The sequence below is a fragment of the Athene noctua genome, chromosome 4, assembly GCF_965140245.1.
Source record: "Athene noctua chromosome 4, bAthNoc1.hap1.1, whole genome shotgun sequence".
Classification (NCBI taxonomy): domain Eukaryota; kingdom Metazoa; phylum Chordata; class Aves; order Strigiformes; family Strigidae; genus Athene; species Athene noctua.
The window spans coordinates 4127797-4134742 of record NC_134040.1 but is presented as its reverse complement, the minus strand read 5'-3'; positions in this window follow the sequence as shown (position 1 = coordinate 4134742).

Sequence of the window (6946 nt, the reverse complement as noted above, 5' to 3'; positions counted from 1 at the left end):
CATTAGGTGGGACTGATATGGAAACAAGACTAAATATCTTATAAGAGTCAACATTCAGTGGAACTATAGAAACCACGTTGCAGAAAATTGAAATGAGACTTCTGGCTTTTGTGTGCATATGTGTGTATTTTCCCATTCTTTTGATTTATCTACATCTCCCCAGGCTATTACTTAAGATGACGATCTTGCTGACCCTAGCAATAGAATTAAAGGGATAATGGAAGAAATTCTCTGCAGAATAGGTCTATTTCTTTGAGATAACTCTTGACAGTTGCATCCTTTGACTAAAAACCAAAATCGTTGGTCATTAAGAATGAGCAGGTGGAAACTGATGGATACAGAGCACACTTAAATTTTGATTTCTAGATACAATCAGCCAGTTCTTTATGTTCTTAACAGGACTTCAAAATGCAAATACTGAAACAAGCCGAGAGAAGCTCACATTGATCAGTAGTATCAAAGGAAAAGGATTTAGTAACATTAACATGCTAACCTTATCTCCTTTATGCTCTAAATTCTAAGAAGCCTTCATGTAGTGATATTATTAGTCTTCAGCTTGCAGAGGAACAAAACAACCCCACAAACTTAAAGTGTTAAAGACTTCAAACACTTTGGATATTATCAGTGAGGAAAATACTTTAAACACACAAATAAAACTGGAAATGTAACTGTCACCAAAAAAAATCACAAAAAACTTTATTTATGAGTAAGATGGTTAAAATCTTTGAAAAGCTTGCATCTAAACACTTTTTTTTTTTTTTTTAATTCTATGATTAAAGTAATGGACTGTATGACACTTGTAAGGCATAAATGTTTAAAATGTTAGGGCTGGGAAAGACTTCACTCTGCATAGGATTTGCCATTCTGCACCAGAGTGTCATTATTGATTCATGTCCAACAGTGTGGGGCTTGTCCAGCAGCTTATTCCAGTTTCATCTGGTTGCTACCCTTTTATTTGTATTACTTTGCATGCCTATAATGTTTTCAGTCCCACGTTTCAGCCAAAGGCACAAACAATCACCACGTTCCTATGAGCTCTCAGGAGTGCAGTTGTCTCTCCTCATTACTTTAACAGTGAAAATAAAGAATAAAAGGGAAATGGCAGAATATGAGTCTTGTCCTTAATTTCTGGAAAGAGATATTTGAGTTTTTTGTTTTCTCACCTTAATCAGAAGAATTACACTTGTCCAAATCAAAATTACTAGCTTATCTTCTTTGGTTAACTCTTATTTTGATCACTGGCTGTAACTGGCCGGCATCTTCACATTGTAACATCTTCCCTGCAAAACCACTAAAGTCTGGCCTCACTATGTCCATTGAGATGTTCCCTAAGAATCAATTTTATCTGAAATTAAATAAATCATAGAACCACAGAATCACTCAGGTGGGAAAAGCCCCTCGGGATCACCGAGTCCAACCCTCAGCCCGACTCTACAAAGTTCTCCCCTACCCCACATCCCCCACAGCTCATCCCAACGGCCCTGAAACCCCCCCAGGGATGGGGACTCCCCCCTCCCTGGGCAGCCTGTTCCACTCTCGGACCACTCTTGCTGGGAAACATTTTCTCCTCCTGCCCAGCCTGAGCCTCCCCTGGGGCAGTTTCCAGCCGTTCCCTCTTGTCCTGTCCCTGATCCCCTGGGAGCAGAGCCCAGCCCCAGCCTCTCTGCAATGTCCTGTCAGGAGCTGCAGAGAGGGATGAGGGCTCCCCTCAGCCTCCTCCTCCTCACACTGAACACTCCCAGCTCCTGCCCTGCCTCCTCACAGGATTGATTCTCCAGCCCTTCCCCAGCCTCGCTGCCCTCCTCTGCCCCTGCTCCAGCCCCTCGAGATCTCTCTCAAATGTTAAGGACATCTCCCTCTGGGGAAGGAAAAAGAGGAAAGTGGAAGATGACTGTGAACATATTATCCCAGCATACTAAAATTTCATACTAAACTTTATGAATTACTGAGATTTTAATACAATTTCTTTTAAAGAAATAACTTACTTTTTTTTCACTTAGGCTGTGTTTAGTGATAGCAATGGTCAGAGATTATAATTCTTTCTTTTATCAGAAAAAAACGATGAAATATTCAACATATTTTTTATGAACCAACTGTATAATTGTGTGTGTATAGTCTTGTAATTGCAAAGTACTGGTGTAGTTCAATATAAATTTCCTCCCCTAATATTTAATTGCAATTTAAAAAAAAAAAAGTTCAGGCAAAGTTTATGATGAATATTTGAAACATAAATAACATTTTAACCAAATGTGTTTTCTTGCCAGCTCTGGTAAATGTGTCATCTCAGATAATGTATTAAACTAATTTAAATTAATGCAAAATGCCCAGTTTGGAGTTTGAAGTATTAAATGAACAAGAAGGTTTTATGGGAATTTAACTTTATAGAAGGAATACAGGGAGACATGAAGACATTTCATATTGATTAATATCTCCTCTAACTCCACACCTCAGAAAGTTATTTTTTTCTCCCATTTTGTTGACACAACAGACTCCAGTCCTGCCTCTGAATCACAGATACAGTAAGAGATGGTTTCACAAAACCCTTTAGTCATTCTCTGAATTAATATTACAGAGTTATTATTTATCTGCATGAAAGATTGAGTAGAAAACTAATTTCCCTGTGGAGAGCAAAGCAGAAGTTGCATTGAGAAAAATGAAAAATGAATCAAGACAGCCCCCACAAAATGTCAGAAATAAAACTTAAAATAAAAATCAAAGCATGTAGACCACAATTCAAACTAATTAATCAGAAAGATTGGATAATTGGCTTCTGAGTTAAAGCGTATTGATTCTCATGCAGTGCATGGATAATAAAGACAGGTTTGCAACAGTGAAAAGCCAGGCAAGCTGCCTAGGCATTAAAATGTAATCCTAGGGAATATCCTCTGGGTTAAATTTGTAAAGTATAAAAGCTTCTCTTTGGTATGTTGAGAAAAATGTGAGTGAGGAGACAAAGACAATAAAAGTTACTATGTCAAAATATGATGAATAGAATTCAAGCAAAAAGAGAAGATTCGTAGTTCATACTTACAAAAGATCACATTAGATTTCCACGTCTTTAACTAATATTGAACTGCTGATCATTGCGAAAACAAGCAAAACCCATCCTGACTAACAGACTCTTCATTTTTTTCCCACCTTTTTTGGTTCTTGTGCAGCAGTTTTCTGTTTTGGACAGACACTGAAGCTCAGGTCTGGGTATAAGTGGAATCAATATGGCATAAACATTAATCAGTATGGCACAAACATTGCATTAAACAATGCATGAACCCTGTGCATTAGGGAGTGTTTTGATTGTCTAGAGTTTAATGATGGTGATGATAGAGTAGGGTGTTTCCGGGTAAGAATCAGGGAGAAGGCCAACAAGGGAGATATCATGGTGGGAGCCTGTTTTAGACCACCCAACCAGGATGACGAGGCAGACAAAATATTATACAAGCAGCTGAGGTAAGTCTCATGATCACTAGGCCTTGTTCTCATGGGAGACTTCAGCTTACCAGATGTCTGCTGGAAATAAAATACAGTCCAGGGGATTCCTAGAGTGTGTGGAAAAGAACTTTCTGACAGAGCTGTGAGTGAGACAGCTAGGGAAGGCACACTGCTGGAGCTGATGTTTGCGAACAGGGAAGGACTTGTGGGCGATGTGATGGTTGGAGGCCATCATGAAATGACAGGTTTTGATTCTTGGAGAAGTAAAGAGGAAGATCAACAGAGCTGCTGCCTTGGGCTTCCAGAGGGCAGACTTTGGCCTGTTTAGGAGCCTGGTTGACAGAGTTCCCTGAGAGACAGTCCTGAAGGGCAAAGGAGTCCAGGAAGGGTGGACATTCTTCAACAGTCTTTAATAGTAAAAGCAGTTGTTCTCCAGGAACCCAGACCCCTGAGCTGGAAGTCAGGGGCAGGGAGCAGAATGAAGTCTCCATAATCCAAGGGGAAAAGGTTTGCCACCTGATACACTGCTCAGACACACACAAGATTATTGGGCTGGATGGGATCCACCGCAGACTACTGAGGCAGCTGGCAGAAGTGCTCACAAATCACTTTCCATCATTTATCAGCAGTCCTGGCTAACCAAGGAGATCCCAGTTGACTGGAAGTTAACAAATGTGACACCTATCTAAAAGAAAGGCAGGAAGGAGAATCTGGGGAACTACAGGCCTGCCAGTCTGGCCTCAGTGCTGTGGAAGGTTATGAAGCAGATCATCTTGAGTGCCATGACATGACACATACAGGAGAGCCAGATGATCAGGCCCAGTCAGCATGGGTTTATGAAAGGCAGGTCCTGCCTGACTAGTTTGATCTCCTATAACAAGGTGACCCACTTAGTGGATGAGGGAAAGGCTGTGGACATTGTCCACCTAGACTTTATTAAAGCCTTCGACACCATTTCCCGCAGCATTCTCTTGGAGAAAATGGCTGCTCATGGCTCAGACAAGCATACACTTCTCTGGGTTAAAAACTGGCTGGATGGCTGAGCCCAAAGAGTGATGGTGAATGGAGTTAAATCCAATTGGCAGCTGATCACAAGTGGTGTCCCCCAGGGCTCGGTTTTGGGGCCAGTTTTGTTTAATAGCTTCATCAACGATCTGGACAAAGGGATTGAGTGCACCCTCGGTAAGTTTGCAGATGACCCCAAATTGGGTAGGAGTGTTGATCTGCTCAAGGGTAGGGAGGTTCTACAGAGGGATCTGGACAGGCTGAAGCGATGGGCTAAGGCCAACTGTATGAGGTTCAACAAGGCTCAGTGACAGGTCCTGCAGTTGGGTCACAACAGCCCTATGCAACACTACAGGCTTGGGGAAAAGTGGCTGGAAATCCATCTGGTGGAGAAGGACCTGGGGATGTTGGTCAACAGCTGGTGGAATATGATCCAGCAGTGTGCCCAGGTGGCCAAGAAGGCCAACGGCATCCTGACTTGTTTCAGAAACAGCGTGGCCAGCAGGACTAGGGAAGAGATCATCCCCCTGTACTCAGCACTGGAGAGGCTGCACCTCAAACACTGTGTTCAGGTTTAGGCCCCTCACTACGAGAAAGTCCTTGAGGTGCTGGATCATGTCCAAAGAAGGGCAACGAAGCTGGTGAAAGGTCTAGAAGTCTTATGAGGAGCAGCTGAGGGAACTGGGGTTGTTTAACCTGGAGAAAATGAGGCTCAAGGAAGACCCTATCACTCTCTATAACTGTTGTGAAAGCTTTCAAATAAGCAAATAACAACCAAAATAAACTTAACTTTCAACACAATTAACCGACACTTTGCAAACATACAAATGATAGGTTCAAATGTCCATAAGAGAAGCACAAAACTATCACCACACAAACTCCTAGGGTTTAGTGACACCTCAAAACGCTCAGTCACTAACCTAAAAAAATTAGGTCCCTCAACATCAAGGAATTTCTTAGAGTAGCATCCTGATATATAGAAACTTCAAGGAGTTTCCTTGGGTGGTGTCCTGTCCCAAGGGGAGAGTCCTCAAGTTCTCCAGGATGGACTAGCTCCCCCAGGGGACCCCATTTATCCCTGAGCCAAACCATGGCCAATATCAGCCCTCCTTGGCTGAGGGCCCCTATTACCCTGAAGTCCTGAGAACAAGGACATGGAAAATGGAAATCAGTAGCCGCTACATTTCAGCAGCCAAGAAGCCCTGTTTTCACTGGGCAGGTGCCCCTGCCACAACAACTACCTGAAAGGAGGCTGTAGCGAGGTGGGAATCAGTCTTTTCTCCCAAGTAACAAAAGACAGAACAGGAAGAAATGTCCTCAAGTTGCACCATGGGAGGTTTAGATTATATACTGGGAAAAATTTCTTAACTGAAAGGGTTGTCAAGCATTATAACAGGTTTTCCAGGGAAGTGGTGAAGTCACCATCCCTGGAAGAATTTAGAACACATGTAGATGTGGTGATTAGGGACATGGTTCAGCAGTGGACTTAGTGTTAGGTTTACATCTGGACTTGATGGTCTTAAAGATCTTTTTCAACCTAAACTATTCTGTGGTTCTATGATTCTATAATAAACACATGACTAAAGAGAAATTCAGATTTGTTCTGCTTAATCAGCATGTGGTTTTATTTTACCTTCTGTTTGTGGGTTCCACCCTCTTTTAGCAATTTAATATTTAGGAAAGGCAGTTTCCTTAGGCTGAAATGATAGATAATGGATAGAGGCACCTGCATGATATTCTGAAACGTATGTTGACATTGCCATCTAGAGAGCTTTGGCATTATTAGGGGATTTAACGTAAGTAAATACAGACAGTACAGTGTAGCGTTGTGGCTATTTTGTTTACACTATCTTGTCCAGATTTTCAGAAAAGGCTATTTTGTTTGTCTGCAAAACCAGTTATTTTTCTCTTACATAATTTTAGTCCAATTTTTTTTCCCCAACTTGCTACTCAAGCACTCCATTTAATTTCATTTACTCAAGCGCTCCATTTAATTTCATTCTATTCTTTGATAAGATTTTCCATTTATCATTTCTGGAAACAGGTGTAGTTTGTATGGGAGAGAACAAGACATACAGATTACCCATCTTTGCAGTCTTCCTATAATTTGAATGATCCAGGAAAATGCCAAGTACCTTCATTATTTTTTAATTGTAATGACTTTTAGGAACCTGTCATATTAACATGTGAACATATAACAACAGTTTAAAATGATAGTTAAATTCAGTCAGGAAATATTAGACCTGGGCTTCTGTTCTGTATTTGGGATCTCACTCGTGTTTATTAAAACTCCACCTCTAACCGGGGTGATGACAAGTGCATGCAACTTTCAAAATGTGCAGACACGAAATATCAACTAGTCCCCAGAACCTTGATTATAAAGGCAAGAAATATTAACTAGTCCCCGGAACTGTGATTATGAATCCCAACTGTAGCTGTAGCCCAAGTCCCTCGAATCGGTAGGATTGGGAGTATCCAAGGAGAGAGGAAAATGTTCAACTTCCGAATCTGC